This window comes from Arachis ipaensis, chromosome B02 (genome assembly GCF_000816755.2).
Source record: "Arachis ipaensis cultivar K30076 chromosome B02, Araip1.1, whole genome shotgun sequence".
Taxonomy (NCBI): Eukaryota; Viridiplantae; Streptophyta; class Magnoliopsida; order Fabales; family Fabaceae; genus Arachis; species Arachis ipaensis.
This window is the reverse complement of record NC_029786.2, coordinates 94,831,853-94,850,065: the sequence shown is the minus strand read 5'-3', so window position 1 is coordinate 94,850,065 and position 18,213 is coordinate 94,831,853. Positions and strand designations below refer to the sequence as shown.

At 34.0% G+C, this 18,213-nt stretch overlaps 1 pseudogene; it reads left to right on the top strand.

Moving 5' to 3' along the window:
- LOC107625792 lies at window positions 10,504–16,134 on the top strand (annotated as a pseudogene).

The window sequence follows — 18,213 nt, the reverse complement described above, 5'->3', positions numbered from 1 at the left end:
AAAACAGAAATACTTTTTAATTAAAAACAAATAAGCATATACATATATACAAAACTTCTTACTCAAGCAACTTATAAATATTATATACATACATGTTATTACAGTCACGACTCCTATCCCTCTTACAAGAATATAATAATAAATGTGAGGAAAAATATATAACATATGTATATAAACAAAAACAACATATCTAAGAACTTAACAAAAATTCAGCAAACTTCCTCGACCATCCTGAAAAGAGAAAGCTGTAGGGGATGAGAATATCGTCCTTGAAAAGGGTTCTCAATAGAGGGTTTAAGAATTGTCATAAGAGAAGAATACGTATAAAGAGAAGAATTGATTTCAAGGCGGTAATTATCATTCATCCTATAAATCTTTTAAAAATCAACGGCTAATCATCCAAAATATTTTCAAAAACCAATATTTAATTATCTAGAAATCCAAAACCTTTATTTTCTTATAAAAAAATCTTAATCAGTTTCCTAGACTATATGAATGACCAACCTATTCCAAGTATAGATTCATTAAATCTATGCTGAACCAATTTGATTTTTCATACTTTACTAAAACCTCAATCAGAAACCAATCACAACCCCAGCCTAATCAACTCAATCAAACTAACAATCTAATCATCACATCAGGAAAATAACCCCCAGCTTCACCACCACTAGCATGAGGGATCTTTCAGTTGCACACACATACAATACAAATAAGGAAAATATGGATAGGATACAAATACATCAAGTATGGCAAATAACAGATAAGCATAGTTAAACAAATAGGCAAACTAAAATAATGCACACTCAAGCAAAACATACAAATACATATGATGTGTAAACCCCCGGATTTTTAGAAAATAAATAATGAATTATTTATAATTATATATATGATTTTCTTTTTAGAAAGATTATGAGACTTCATGTTTTAAATTAATTTGGTTTTATATAAATTTTAAGTATAATTAGATACTTTTGATTTACTGAAATTAATGGTTCTTGCTAAATTAAAATTCAAAGTTTTAGTAATTGGAAATAAAAGAGAGTTTTGTATATAATTTAAATTAAATAATTAAAAGTTTTGATTAATATTATTTATTTATCTCTAAATTGTAAATTAGAGTATTTAATTAAAAATAATTTGTAATTTGAAAAATAAATAGTGTTTTTAAAATTAATTATTATATTGATTAAATTTGGTTTTAAATTAAAACTCTACTCAAATCCTAAATTCCCAATTCTAAACCCTAATGTCTAATCCACTAATCCTAATCCTAATTTCTAAAACACCCACACATGTATACCCCTCCAACCACCTGTTCATTCTTCAATAAGCCACAATTTACTCTTTCTCACCGCCACACCGCTTCTCATTTCTTTTAAAATGCTACCATACAGCAATAGAAATAAAAAGCAAGAAAGAAAAGAGAGAGATCTGAGAGTGAAGCTGTGACAGGGAAGGGAGAAGAGGAGAGGGAGGAGCTGCGCCACCACTGCGGGCCTTGGGCTCGCCGTTCATGCCCGTCACGTTGTCGCCCAGCTGCGTCCAACCCACTGCCAGTAGCCGCCATCGTCGTCAACAACAGAGGAGAGAGAAAGAGGCGAACGCGAGGAGAGAGAGAGAAGCCGTGCTAGCCCCTTGCTGCCGTGCCGCATCGCTGTCCAAGGGAGGAGGAAGGCCGCGCAGCTATTGCGAAGCCACCGTCTCCGTTAGTTACTCAGTCTTGTCTCTGATTTTGGTTCCCCTTTTGTGTACCGAAGTCGCTGCTGCCGTGATGGTGGCCGTGGGGTTGCATGTGCTTAAACAAAGCTGTTACTGCTGCTGCTCCATTCCTCTGTTCTTTTCAAGTTTTAGTAAGTTGTCCTTGTTCCCAAACCCTCATTATTACCATTCTGCTTCCATGGTTGATTGAGAATGTTGAGATGTTAATATGTTAGAGTTATGCCAATACCACTACAAATTGTTCGATGGCATTGCTATTAATGATTCGGTTTAAAGTTGTTGTTGCTGCTGCTGCTGCTGCGAGTTAGAACGAAGTTGGAGTCACGCCTAACCTTGTGGGTTTCGACTAACTGAGGTAGGGGATTTGTTTTAAAAGTAAAGGTTTTAACTTATGAAAACTAAAATTAAAAGAGTAACTGCAAATGGTTTATGGTTGCTTTATGTGAATAATTGACGGAATTGAGTTGAATTATAACTGTAGTTGGTGATTGATTTGATGATTGTGCATACTGAATGTTGTAAGGGATAGAATAAATGGTGTTACTTTTGTTGCTGAGCTTGCTGGTGTGAATTGATGAGTTATTATGTGTTTGAATGATGATGAGTGTATATGGAAAATTATGCTTGGCATAGTGTAGAAAAGAAAAGGTTTGATGATGCTTAAGTACTTGACATCGTGTGAATTATTGATTCTGGATTCTTGGGCTGTGTTGGCAATGAAGACAATTTTGAATAACTGGAAAGAGGTTAAACGTGTGATTTTGGAAGGGTTATAAGTTCAAATGTGGTTTTTGATAAGTAAGGTTGTTGAAAATGCTTAAGGCAGAATTTCTGCATATATGACAGTAGAAAGAATCAATTTCTGGGAGCATCCCAGGTCATATATTTGAATGAAACTATTTTTGCATGAAACTTTAATGTGTTTTGAGCATCTCATAAAAAATTCAGAATTTATTAATGAGTGGTTTGGGAGAAATGAATTTTTGAAGATTGATGGTTTCTGCAGAAAATTCTATTTCTTTACTGCAGAAGCACCAACTTCCAACTCCCTTAACTTTCAATTCTGGTAAGTATTTGAGCTAAAACCAACGGCATTTTCAATCTTCCTGTGTCCACAATCTTCATTTTAAATTTCATGTCGATACCCTACTTAACCAAGTAGATATGTTAAAAAGAGTATGGGTAGCTCACTGGATTTTGGAAATCGAATTCTAAAAGGCATAGTTGTGTTTCTCACTTCATAACTTTTTCATATGACATGGTATTAATCTGGAATTTGATTCAATGAAAAGCTAAAAGAGTCTTGTTTGAGGTCGTGAATTTTGAAAGGCAATGGATGAAAATTGGATTTTTAAGGAATTTATCAAACTTACTACTTCCTGTTGTTTTTCTGCATTTTCTTAGAAAACAATAACAGAATTTTAAGAGAGATGGTACAAGTTTTAATTGTAACCAAATTACCTCAACACCAAGTTTTGCTTTTAAACCAGTAGTACTATAACAACTAGGAAGGGTTTAAAGTTAATTGGTGATGCGGAGGTATGTATAGTTAAGCGGTGATGCGGAGGCATGTTTAATAATATGGTGATGTGAAGGTATGAGTATGTAATTGGTGATGTGGAGGTATAATAAAATGAAAGAAAATGAAAAGTCATGAATGAAATAAATAAATGAGAATTGTATGTTAAACGGCCCTGTGCCAAACTGCTAATGCGAAATTGCCCGCCTAACGGATAGCCTGAGATTGCTAATGCGGGAATGTTCGCCTAATTGATAGCACTGTTCCTTACTGTGATACACATTGAACTGTTATTATAATGAGGCCTAATTGACACGGGTAACTGTGATGCCAATGTGTCTAATTGACACAGTAAAGGGACCATATTCGGGATTCACTCTGAGTAACGTCAGGTTGCGGGTAGACAACTGACGCATGAGCTCATGGCCTGCGCTAGGAACAGGCATGCATCATCTTGTTTGCGCATTTACATTTGATTGTGTTTGCTTTATTTTATTTATTGTGTTTGTGCTGTTGTTTTGGTGATGTGCTTACGTGCTTTATGGATATTTTACTTGTTTGTGTTGTGGTCTTAATAATGTATTTAGAAATGATGTTTATGGATAAGGAATTGTTAATGTGATTGGAATTTTGTTTAATTAACGTGAATTAAAGGAAGGAACTTGAAACTATTTTAAGTGAAATTATTTTTATGATATGAATTAGCTATTTGTATTTACTCTGTTTAGTGCGGCATTCCTATTCCCTACTGAGAACTAGTGGTTTGTTCTCACTCCAAAATCTTCCACCCTTTCAGTGACAGGCTCGGAGACTCAGTTTGAAGCCGCAGGCGATTAGGAGTTTTATTTAAGTTAAGTTTATGTGTCGAGTTATTTTCATATAATTCCCTCGCCTTTGTTATTTAAGATTTTATTTTATACCGAGGGATATGAATTGTATCTGAATTTCTTTTGAATTTTTTTGTATAATATTTATCATTATTACTAATTAAGTGATTACTATTACCTGTGTGTTCTTTGATGATTGATTTTGATTAATGAGAAACAATATTTTCCGGCATTTTCTTAAAAATCGAAACGCGGTATCAAACTAAAGGCTCAATATTAAATAGTAAATAAGGAAAACAGGTCAGTAACGCCTTGCTTTTGGTATGATCATGACGTGCTGAAAGTTAGGGTGTTACATGATGTATACCTGTCCTATAGCTGATGATATCATCTATCGGTTATATAGTCAGCCTTACATGTCCTGGTAGCTAACCGTGGACAGTCCCTCTGTACGGGCATCAACAATATCCATAAAAAAGATCCCAAGCTCATCCATGAGAGAGACAAAATCCCAAGCTCAAATTCATATATATAAATATATAATTGTCCAGTCACATCTTACGTACAGACGATCAATAATTTGTCTCAATTTTGCAAGTCACATATACTTTTAATTTATTATATATCAATGTCATTATCATCATTAATTCATATCACTTCATATTTCATTGAGTCTCAAATTCATTATTATTACCATCATCATTCCTCATTATCAGACCTCACATTTCATTCATCAATAATTTAAACTCAAAACATAGTTCATTATTTTCTAAATAGATCAAATTTAAAACATATAATCCTTAAAACTAAATCTTTCTAAATAATCACTTCAAACAAAGCTTCCGATTTCTATAAAAATTTTGACAACATCTTCTCTAAAACTCGGACTCTGCCACTCTTCTTGGATCCCATCCAAACATTACTCAAATCCTTCTCAATCATTTCCAAATTTACAAATCATTTTCAATAATCAAACCATTTCCAAATATCAAATCATTTTTAAATGTGTTTTAAACCAAATTTCAATATTAAATATTTTCTAAAATCAAATCATTTTCAGAACTAAACTAAATTCCAATATTAAATATTTTCAAAAATCAACTCATTTTCAATGTTTTTTAAATCTGAAGAAAACCAATTCGACAACCGCCAATTTAACAAAATTAATAACTCAAAATATTCAACATTCTCAAACAGTCAATAATTCCACCAGACAAACAATTACAATCATCCAGAGCAACTCAATTCAGTCCATAAGACTTACCAGAATCACAAAAATATATTTTTTTGCATTAATATCGACTTGTAACAACTCTTAAAAGTAAAATAAGTTTAAGAAAAATGTCCCTACCTCAAATAGTCGAAACCCATAAACCAAATGCATCAAAGAAATCCTTTTTCTCTCGGCCCAAAATCAGCGGCAGCCACAACCACAGCTCCACTATATTCGCAGCAACTTAAATTCGCCAACATACAGTAACCAAAACTCGATCCTAAGGCATTAATATCGCAATAACCATAGCAACATATAACAGAACAACAACTAACAAAGTTTGGAACAAGGAAGAGCTTATCATACAAAAGTGGAACGACTAAACTGAGCAACAGCAACGACAACAACACTCGCTGCAACAACGGCTCAGAGCAAAGGCAGCAGCAGTTGGATGGTGGGCCCGACGGCGGCATATGACAGAGTAACTCGCGATAACCATATTTCTGGTACAAACAACCTCAGCAACAACTCACTAGTTAACTTAGTAAAAGACTAGCGTCAATGGAAACAAGACTAATTAAGATCTTCAAATTATCAATCGACTTAGACATTAGTAACTCAACCCAAGTTACCAACCCAAGCCAATAATGCAAAAATCTACTCTAAAACTAAAAGGAGCATTTCATCAAACACTTAAGATGCATAAAAGTAAAAGATGGCAAATTGCAAGAATTATGAAAGCTACAATTATCAAAACAAGAAGGCAACAATAACCAATCAAATAAGCAACATTAAACATGAAAAATCTCAAATTGCATTAAAGAAAATTGAAATTCAAAAATTGTTCATAACTAAAATAGACAAAATAAAGAAACTTACAAGAGAAACTAGGTAAATTGAGCCAATAGGAGAAGCAAATGTAAAGATAACTACACAAGAACAATAATTAAAATTTACATCTAAGGGAATTTCTCTCTCTAAAATTCTATCTTAAAATATGATGTAAATGACTACTTGGTTGATCCTCCTTCAATCCTTGGTTCAAAAGCATAAAAAATGAGTTGGATTGGGCCCAAATTGGCTTGAAATCACGACCCACGTGTTTACTTAAATAAATCATGCGTACACATGAGGCATGTGTACGTACAAGTTGGGCGAAATGTAAGTCATGCGTATGCATGAGACATGTGTACGCGCAACTGGTCAGATTTCCAGAACTTAATTTTTTTTTTTTTATAAATTCTCAACTTTTACATGCTTTTTCTTTATTTCCTCAAACCATCCTTGCATTCTAACCCTAAAATCACTCAACAAACACATCAAGGCATTGAATGAAATAGAAGTGAATTAAATTTAGCGATTTAAGGGTCCAAAAAGTATGTTTTTAATCATTAAGCATAATTAGGAGAAATTCACAAAACCATGCTATTTTAGTGAATAAACACAAGATAAGTTGATAAAATCTACTCATTTCAATACAAAATTTACCATAAAATTGTGGTTTATCACTTAGCTACCAAAAACCCAACTTCAATCACTCCAAATTGCTAATTCAACATGAATTTTAATCTAATCCCATACAATTCACCACAATCAATACTAGGGTTCACAAATTCAATAAACCACAAGAGTTTAGAGTTTTCTTACCTTACCCACTGCATATAGGGATGAAACCCAGTAATAGCTCATACTAGAGCACTTCCTAAATCATCAAAATCATAAAATCTCTCAACATACAAAACCTAAATTCGCAAAAATGAGGAGAAGGGAGAAATGGACAAGAAATTCAGAATTTCTTACCACTTTGATAGATTCAAAGAGCTCGATGAGACGAATGCGTGACCGCACACAGTGCGACGATCGGAGTTCCAGAGAGAAAGTTATGGCCAAGAGAAGAAGAAGGTGAATAGTGTTAAGTGGGAGTTTCTTCTCCTCTTCACTTCAGTGCCTCTCTCCCTCTCCTTTCTGAGTAATGAGGCTGAATGCCTCTTATTACCCAACTTGAATCCGGTTGAATTTTTGGTTCGTTTGACCAAACTTTGGGCCAAAATTTTTAAAATAATTGTCCGAATTTTTATTCTAAATTATTTTTATCATTTTAATTTATAAAATTCTATTTCTTAAATTTATTTACCCATTAATTAAATTTTCTCACTCACGAAGTCAGACAGATTTAAGCCGGTATGCGTCATTTCGCGATTAATTAGATTTTTATAGTAAATTTTATTTTCTCCATCACATTTTTCTAATTTAATATTTTATTATTTTCATTCAATCCCAGACAATTAAATTATTTTTATTTTATTTTAATTAAATGGCTTACTAATTTTTTCAATTCTTACAAAAGCACGGAGAAATAGAGGGAGAGCTCGACAACAGACACGGAAGCACGGCGAATAGAGGCATTGCGATGACGCGGGAAAAGCGCGGCCGGTGACGGTGGCTGGACTGGTTGAAGACGGCGGCGAGATGGAAGAACAGAGGCTGTTGCGTTGAGAGAGAGGCGAGATGGCTGAGGGAAGTTAGGACTTTTTCGATTTTTTTGTTCATGATTGTTAAAACGGTGTCGTATACCTCTTGTTTTCAAAACCATGTTAGTCCCAGTTTGATCGAATCCAACAAGTTTTAGCCGGTTTATTGATTTAAGACCCATTTTTAAAAAAGGCGATTTTTTATTGCCGAGTTGTTGTAACTACCAGTTTTCGGTTCAACTGGTCTGGCCGGTCGATTCGAACCGATTTTTGGAGCCTTATGTAGAAGTAAACCAATATAGGATTATGATACAAAGTTGATCTTAATATTTTACATTTTACATACTTCTTAACAAAAGAAAATTCACAATATTACAAAAAAAGAGTAAATTAATAAATAAAATTATCTAAATCCAACAATATCATCTAAAATTTTTAAAATATCCTCTTTTAGTTTAATCTAATCTAATCTTAAACTTTAATCCATTATTTTTTATGTTTGTGTTGTAATTGAACTACTGTTTGTAGCTATAGGTAGGAGTGGACCAAAAAAATGGCGATGGTCAAGGGTTAAGAATTAGAGTAGAATTCTAATCTAATCTTAAACTTTAATCCATTATTTTTTATGTTTGTGTTGTAATTGAACTACTGTTTGTAGCTATAGGTAGGGGTGGACCAAAAAAATGCCGGTGGTCAAGGGTTAAAAATTAGAGTAGAATTGGATTAGAATTTAGTCTTTAAAAAATTTATGCATTGAAATTTATTTTTTATTTTTATTTTATTTTATTACCAAAAATAAAAAAACTCGAACTTGCAATCTTTTAGATAAGTACGAAGTGACTATGCCATTTGAGCTATAATTTATTAGCAAAATTTATTTTTTATGAATACAACGTTAATTTTATTTTTTATCAGAAGAACTATCAACATTTTAGATATTCATAAATACAAATGAATAGTATATTCATATGAATTTTTAAAGTTTTCTATATAAGTATTAATAAAAACAAGACTACCTACTTTTATTTTCTTAACTAATATTCTTAGAAAGCATTTGAATGAATCTTCCTTTTAGTTTTAAACTTTTAATTTGATTAGATTTTGTCATAAATGTATTTGTATAATTCAAGTGAAAAGAAGGACAGGAATGAGTGAAAAGCATAGTCAACTATAAAATATAAAGAGATATTCTCCACATTCAAACAATATTGGTATTCAAGCTCATTCAAACAATTTTAGACCACACGCTTTTTTCGTTTTTTTTTCTCTCCTCACGCTTCTTCTCTTCTTTTTCTCTTCTCGCTGCGCTTCTTCTTCTTCTGCTTCTTCTCACGCTTGTTTACGCACGGAGCGTCTTCTTCTTCGCCTTCTTCTTAACGTTCCTCCTCCTCTTCATTCTCTTCTTTCTTTTTTCGTGTTCCTTCTTCTTCACGTGTTTTCTCCTTATCGTCATTCTTTTGTTGTTGTTGCTGCTGTATTTTTTTGTCTTTTCCTCCTTCTCTCCCTGATGAAGAAGCAGTAGAAAGTGAGGAGGAGGAGTTTTAAATTGTGCAGAACATAAATGAACCGAACATGTTATTATGGTGAAACAATTGTATAATACTAAATTAATAGAACATTATCCATTATATAAATTCAAATTCGAACAGTTTTCTGCATAATGAACCGAACACGTACTCATGGTGAAACAATTGTATAGTACTGAGTGGACGAAACATAATCCATTATATAAAATCAAATTCAAACAGCTTTCTACATAATGAACCGAACACAGTACTCATGGTGAAACAATTGAATAGTATTGAGTGAATGAAACATAATCCATTATATAAAATCAAATTCGAACAACTTTCTGCATAATGAACCGAACACGTACTCATGGTGAAACAATTGTATAGTACTGAGTAAATGAAACACAATCCATTATATAAAATCAAATTCGAACAGCTTTTTGCATAATGAACCGAGCACGCACTCATGGTGAAATAATTGTATAGTACTGATTGAACGAAACATAATCCATTATATAAAATCAAATTCGAAACACCTCTGTCTACAATTTAGAAATTATCAATTCAATTCAGAACACCTGCGTCCATTCAATTCAATTCAATTCAATTTAGCAATTGCATTCTATTCAATTTAATTGAAAAAAATAATATTTATGTTGTTGGTGATGACGATAATGAAAGAGGAGAAAAAGAAGAAGAATCTGCCTGCACGAAGAAGAAGGAGGAGGAGGTATACGTGAATTTGAAAGAAGAAGAAGATGACGTATGCGTGTATTTGAAAGAAGAAGAAGAAAAAGAAGAAGAAGAAGCGCAAGGGAGGAGAAGAAGAAGAAGCGCAGGGGAGGAGAAGAAGATAAAGCGCGTGTAATGACGCTTTTTTAATGAGAGTGGTTTTTGTTGGTGTTGGACTTGGATAAAACTTGGATGGAAAAATGTTTGGATGTATAGCATAGACCAAATATAAACTCCAAGCCCCAAAAGCAACTTCAGTCCCCCACTTCGCTCATTTCCATAGTTTTAAAAATTGAACTGGACCGATCGGTTTAATTAAATTAATTAAAAATCGGTCACTAAATTAATTCGGTTAATCTCATAAATTGTCTAGTGAAAACCAGCTAAAGAATCGGTTGAACCGATAGTTAACTGGTAAACCAATAGAACCGGACAGTTTTTTTTTTTTTTTTAAAGTTTTCGTTTTATGGGCTAAAAGAAAAAAAAACACAACAAAACCCTAAAATCTAATACGGCCCCAACCCCAAACCCCTCCTCTCTGAAACTGAAGGGAAATTTAGCCCTGCTCGTTGTCATCGCCACTCTTCTTCGCTGGGTATAGGCGTCGCGTGTGGAAGCTCCGTCGCCGTCTCCTCTGTCGTCGCCGTCACTCCCCTTCCTCTTTCCGAGCTCACTCTGTCACCCCCGTTCCACCCTCGGCGTCTCACCGGTAGGTCACGTCTTCTTCTGTTTCATCTTTATTTTCTAGTTAATTTTTAAGATTTTGAGCTGAGTTTGTGTTCTGAAATTGAATTCTAAAGTTATTGTTGTTGTGATTCTGAAGTTATTGTTGGCATGAAGTTTTTTAGTTGATGCAGTTGGTTCTGTTGTTGCTGAATGCTACTTCACTGTAATTACTAATTTGCAATCATATAATTTCTGTTGTTACTGATTTTAGATCTAAAACTGTGATTGATGATTGCTGAAGCTGAACACTGTATTCTTGGTGTTGATTGAATCATTGAATGATTAGTTCACTGCTGGTTTTGTTGGTTAATTTTTGGAAAAAGATTGTTAATCTTTGTTAACATTGTGTTGAAATTTTGCTAAAATTGTGATCAGTTGAAAATCTTGTTAATCTTTATTAAAATTATGCTGAAAATTTTGTTAAAAGTTTTTCAGAGTTTCTATTTGTTCATTATGATCGGTCTTTTGTTAGAGAAGAAATAAATTTGTCATCTTTGTTTTTAACGAAGAAATAGATGAATTGAATTAACTCAATTAACTAGATAAGTAGATGATCGAATATTTATTATTGATTTGGTTAATTCAATGAATTTTTTTGTTTCTTGTGACTATCTTAAATTTCATATAATATTATAAATTTTATACGTATGTAAATTGACATTTGATATTTGTTTTTTTATATTTGACTCATGTTTTGTATTTAAATGTGATTATGAGATTTTAATTGGAATTATACTTTTAATTTGTATATATATATTTATTTATAATTTGATATGTTATTTTATTATAATTCATTATTTCGGTCGAACCACGGTTGAACGGTTGAACCTCTAAACCGATGAACCAGTAACTCGAGCGGTTCGATGACCTGTTCGGTTTTCAGAACCTTTATTTTTTGTACCTGCTTTAAGGAAATTTTCCTATAATTCCTAAAGGTTTATATGGGATCTCTTTGTGGCATCAATGCATTTCCTTGCATCTCATATAAATTAAGCACTGTGATAATACTGTGTAGTTTTGTTAATAATTTTTGCTGTGTCTCCTTTCTCCTCTGTGGCCCTCTCATTTTTGTAACTTCTACGGTATGCTTTGATTTCCAGTTCTCACATGTATCTCTGAATATTTTCATGATTTGGTTGTAATAGATCAAAATAATTGAATTGGCAATTTCAGTACTTTTCTTTCCTGCCATCATTACTAGCACGATCCAAGCAGCTTCAGAATTACAATCGTTGGTTTAAGTTTCAGTTGCTTTGAAAGTTGTGGCCACATTTGATTCATCTTAGTTGGTGATATTTATGTTGATAATAAGCACCATTATTACACCATTGCTTTTTGCATACAAGGTTCTACTACAGTCAACTTAAAGATATGGTTTCTGCTGCATTTTACAATGATTTATTTCTCATACTGAAAGTTTAGTCCTTATATTTTGTTTAAATATGTGTTTTCTGCTAGAAGTTGTAAGATATCATTCTCAAGAGCTATTTGTACCTGCTTTAAGGAAAATTTCCTATAATTCTTAAAGGTTTATATGGGATATCTTTGTGGCATCAATGCATTTCCTTGCATCTGATATAAATTATTGTGTTTTGTTTGGAACAGGTATTGGGATATCTTCATTTATTGTGTTTTAATTAAACCGGTTGAACCAGTGAACAGTTACCTTACCTGTTCATTGACCGGTTCGGTTCTCGCAACCTTGCTCATTTCCCTGCTCAGTGCTCACCCACGCAAACGAAACAACTTAAAGCCTATCCATTGTGACTATTATATTATTAATTATTTAATATTTAATATTCCCCGGCAACCACAACCACCACCACCATCGCCATCGCTGCCATGGACTTCACTCCGCCGCCGATCGAAGACGGTTTCACGGCGGAGAAGCTATTCAACCAGGGCTTCTCCTACACCTACGACGACGTCATCTTCCTCCCTCACTACATCGACTTTCCGGCGGAGGCCGTCGATCTCTCCTCCCGCATCTCCCGCAACGTCCCTCTCTCTGTCCCATTCGTTGCTTCTCCAATGGACACCGTTTCGGAGTCCGCCATGGCCGCTGCCATGGCCTCTCTCGGTGCCATCGCTATTATCCACTCCAACATCTCCCCCGCCACTCAGGCCGCCGTCATCCGCTCCGCCAAGTCCCGCCGCGTTCCCATCCTCTCTCACCCGGTCTTCCTCCCTCCCTCAGCTTACATTGACTCCCCGGACGACTTCGCCGATTCTCCCTTCATCCTTGTCACAGAGTCTGGCAACTCTAAGTCCAAGCTACTTGGCTACGTGTCAAAAGAAGACTACATGAATCAAAGCGACAAGAGCTTGAAAGTCCGCGATTACATGGCTCCCTCGACACCTATTACGGTGCCCTGGAGCCATGACTTGAAGGCAAGGACGAATACTTTGCTCTCATTAAATAAAATCTTTTGGTGTTGTCTTTCTTTACGTTATCTAAATTTTTCTGCCTCCCGTACTTTTTGAAGGAAATTGACAAGGTCTTGGAGGAGAAGAAGGCGAATTTCGTTGGGCTGGTGAAGGACAACGAGGTGGTTGATGTGGTTACCAAGGATGATGTTGAGAAGGTTAAAGGGTACCCAAAGCTGGCAGGGCCAGGGTCGTTGGGTGCCGACGGGGAATGGATGGTTGGGGCAGCAATAGGGACGAGGGAGCAAGACAAGGAGAGGTTGGAGCACTTGGTGAAGGCTGGGGTGAATGTGGTGATTCTTGACAGCTCACAGGGTAATTCTAGTTACCAATTGGAGATGATCAAGTATGTGAAGAAGGTGTACCCGGAACTGGATGTGGTTGGTGGGAACGTGGTCACTATGTACCAGGCTGAGAATCTGATCCAAGCTGGTGTTGATGGATTGAGGGTTGGTATGGGGTCTGGTTCAATTTGCACCACACAAGAGGTTTGTGCAGTTGGGCGTGGTCAGGTATGAACGTTATTTTGTTTTATTTTATTTTTCAATTTGGTGTTATCTTTGATCTTTGCTGCCTGTGTTAGTGTTTGTTGATGGCCTGGAGTTTTGAGCTGTTTGTTAGATATGAGTTTAGATTGTGATAAATTTGGATGGTTGTTACGTTTTGAGAAGGTTTGGTTCAGTGATTAGGTTGAGCTTAATTGCAGAAGAGGTCTTGCTACTCAGTTGTAAGGATTGTACAGTATTAACTTATTCAATGATTAGAATTGCATTTTGTTTGAACAGTGTTGACTTATTGAATAGTATTCAGTGATTGGGATTGCATTTTGCTTTAGATGGTGATGTTTTTCTTATGGAATGACGAAGTTTAAGTAGTTTTGACTTTGTATAGATTGTTAATATTGCATTTAAGTGTTTGGGAATTTTCAGCCCTGCTTTCTGCCCTGTTCTCAATTATATGTTCTGGCTTGCAGGTGCTAAGTTATTAATATTGGCTTCATGCTTTTCAGGCAACTGCAGTTTACAAGGTTGCATCTATTGCGTATAAAAGCGGTGTTCCTGTGATTGCCGATGGTGGCATCTCAAACTCTGGGCATATTGTCAAGGCTTTGTCATTGGGAGCATCAACAGTTATGATGGGAAGCTTCTTAGCTGGTAGCAACGAGGCTCCTGGAGCTTATGAATATCAGGTATGAATAAAAAACTGGGTCAGGCTCTGCAACAATAGTTGTGATATAATGTGGAGCAGTGTGATGATAAAAGAAAATTTACTGCTTAGAAAAAAGATGAAATTGTAAGAGCATCAAAACTCTATGCTCAGAGGAAAAATATTTTTATATATTTATTTGTTTTTGTATTTAGCATTGACACTGAAATGGTAGATGAATAATTGGGAAGAAACTTTGGGGGAATTCATGATTAATATTTGTTTCAAGTCCTTGGTGTACTTGAAGTGAAAAGATTGCAATGTTTTCGATATTTGACTTGGCCATTTTAGTTCTAACAAATAAAATCTTGAGCTATTCTTCTTCCTTGCCTTTGGTTAATATGCATAATTGATTTTTACTTCACCAGAATGGTCAACGAGTCAAGAAGTATAGAGGAATGGGTTCACTAGAAGCTATGACTAAAGGAAGTGATCAAAGATATTTGGGTGACACTGCAAAACTAAAAAGTTGCTCAGGGCGTTGTTGGAGCTGTTAAAGATAAGGGTTCTGTTTTGAAGTTCCTACCATACACCATGCAAGCTGTCAAGCAAGGGTTTCAAGATATCGGTGCCAACTCTCTGCAGTCTGCTCATGACCTCCTCAGATCCAAGGTGTTAAGGCTAGAGGTACGGTTATCGTTTCTTGTTATCTTCATCATTTCTGCACTAAATACACTAGTTCCTATTTTCTCAACCATTTACCCTTGAACTGTAGTTCTCTACAGGGGTTTTTTATTTTTAATTATTTTTATTGTTTTCAAACCAAACAAAGGGAAAAGGAGTAAAAAACATTTGTGTTAAATTTTTGCATTTTCCTAGAACACATTTAATGGATGTTTTGAGATTATTCCCTACGGCATTTTTAGATTCGTACAACTTCCTAACATCATAGATTGAAATGAATGGTTTGTAAATGTGTTCCAGAAGCAGGCAATTATTTTACCTCATATTTTAGGTTTTGTTCTCTTTCTGTTCGGAAGAGTTGTTCCCATACAAGTTAGGATTCAAAAAATACTAGTGTTTTCTATACGAACATGCATCTTGAATTGAAAATCACAAGAGGAGAAAAGCACTATCTGAAAACACACTTTACTCTAAATTGTGTAAGGGGAATCAGATGTGTTTGCCTGCAATTGCAACCTCGTAGTCATGGAATTAACTCGGGCAAACAATAAAATATGGTTTATGTTAATATTCTCGTTAAGATTGGTATTATAAATTTTGGAAAAGTCTAGGGGGCAGCAACTTTTGTGTTTTCTGGCCAGCATTTAACCATCAAAACAAAAGTGAGTGATTTTCCATCATTAGATGTAATCTCACCATTAAAGACACTATTGATGGTCAATTGATGGTTACAAAACACCAAAATTGCTAGCCCCCTAGCATTCCTCATAAATTTTATAAGCTTTTTCTGAACTAATGTTTTTCTGAAATACTTGCTAAGACCAAAGGGGGGATTTACTCAACTTTGTTTCTTAATACTTGGTATGCTCTGTTCAGGTCCGGACTGGAGCAGCGCAGGTTGAAGGTGGAATCCATGGTCTGGTTTCTTATGAAAAGAAATACTTTTGAAGTATGAAACCATCCAAAATGGTTGTAAGCCGTGGTAGAAATTATTGTTGTACGTTTAAAAAAGGGCATAAAATGTTACTCGGGCAGTCACAAGTTGCTGCCAATGATGTTATTAGAAATCGAAACATTGTGGATGATGGTGGCCACACCATGATTTTATGGGATTAATCCGAGTTATTTTTAAATTTTTCTTCGGGTTTTAATTCCGTCATTGTTGTCTTGTATTTTAAATAGATGTTTTAGTTGGTTATCTTTTTTGTGCTAATCAATACTTCCGGAGTACTATTTGAGGTTTCAAGGGAAATTTTCTTGTTATCTTCAATTCATTAGGTTTACATATATTTTTTTTTTAAATAAAACTTCTCATATTGAAATTTTATTAGTGACCAAAAAGAGTCGTTTTAATAAGCTAAGTAAAATAGAATGGCATGGTTCAGACTCAGTTGTCTGGCCAAACGGGTCGAAAGGCAACGAAATGGATATCTTTATTTGTGATATTTTGTATTTCTTTAATGGAAAAGTATGGGTACTAATATATTATCTGCAAACTCTTATTTATAATTGTGTTTCATGGAAGTGTGTTCGTGGATGTGTCTAATAATTAATATATTTTAAATACATATATAAAGAGATACATCCAGAAAATATATCTATAAAGACACTTCTATTAAATACAGCTATAAAAAAGACATTTTTATTAGACACATCTACGAACACACTTCCATAAAATACAATTATAAATAAGAGTTGGTAGAAGTTGGCAGATATGTTGTTAGTAACGTAGCGAAACCGTTCTTTAATATATGACTATTGAACTTTATGGGGTGCGTTTCTTATACTTGCATGTTATTATAGTAGATAAAAATATGAAAACAAAACAAAAGCAATGAACAATCGTGAATTTACAATGAAATATGCAGTGATTTTTTTAAGAAAACTATTCATGAAAAAATGTTACAAAACAATACAAACAATCTTGTCTAATACCTAATATCACTGACCCATTAGAAAATAAGGGGAAAATGAGTAAAAACGTTTCTGGTAATGCACTATTAATAAATAATCAAAACTTTCATCGCAAAAACGTTTCTGGCAATATTTTATTAATACACGTTTCTGGTACTATGTAAACCTTTATAATTTCATCACATTTTTAATTCAATTTATAAAATTTAAATTAGAATGAATACTATTTTGGTTAAAGTTATCAAAATTGAACCAGTAATTAATCCGGCTAAGTTTATTGGATTATTAGATCAATGGTTCATCTGGTGGGTCACTAATTGAATCGTTTGATCCAATAATAATTAAATAAATATATAAAGTTGTTATAAAATTAAAATTTACAAAATGAAAAATACAACATTAATATTAGATAATAAAAAATACTTTACACATTTTTTAAATTTAATTAACTTATATATAAATTTGTAATTTAACCAATGATTTTAGAGTAAAAGAAAGAACCTGAGAAAGAGATTGAACTAGTAAGGTTAAATCAACAAAGAAAAAATAAATTTAAAAAGGATCAAAGCAAGTAAAACAGAACAAAAATAAATAAATAAAATAAAGAGTGAATATCCTATTCGGCCTTGACAATTACCTCGAAAGGATAATGTTATTAACATTATTAACACTACGACGGATAAGAATGTATGTGGTTTAGGGAAAGGTTTTAGGCAAGTTTTTAATAGATTGGGTTTTGAATTGTTGGCAGATTCCTAACCAAGTGGGACCCACAAATTTAAAAAAAAAAGAAAAAATAAATAAAATAAAGAAAGTAGCCACGGGGAGAGAGAGAAGAGTTTCATTCTTGTTTTGAATGAAAGAAAGCAAGCACGCAGTAGCAGCGTGGTTTCGACGAGAGAGAAGAGAAATTGGGGGGAAAAGGGTAAGTCAATTTTGATCCGATTGAATTGGTAAATTTGCTCCATTTTTTATGAAATTTTAGTATGTTATTTCTGGTGTATAGATGAACATTAGGATATAACTTATTAGTTTATTGCTTTTTCTTTTGCCTGTTTTGAGATACCCACTTTTGTGGAGGGTCTATGTTGATTCCATCAGTTTTGATGATGTATTTTGTTGATTGTTGAGATGCCCTAGTGTCACTAGGAAGACTATTTGTGTACCTAGTATTCTGATAGTAGAAGATTTTATTGGACTAGATCCCGTAGGTTTTTTGTCCCTCTTTTGGGGGTTTTTCCACGTTAAAATTCTGGTGTTTGATTATTTAATTTCTGCCATTATATTTGCTGCTTGGAGTATCTTTGGTATTGCCTATTTAATC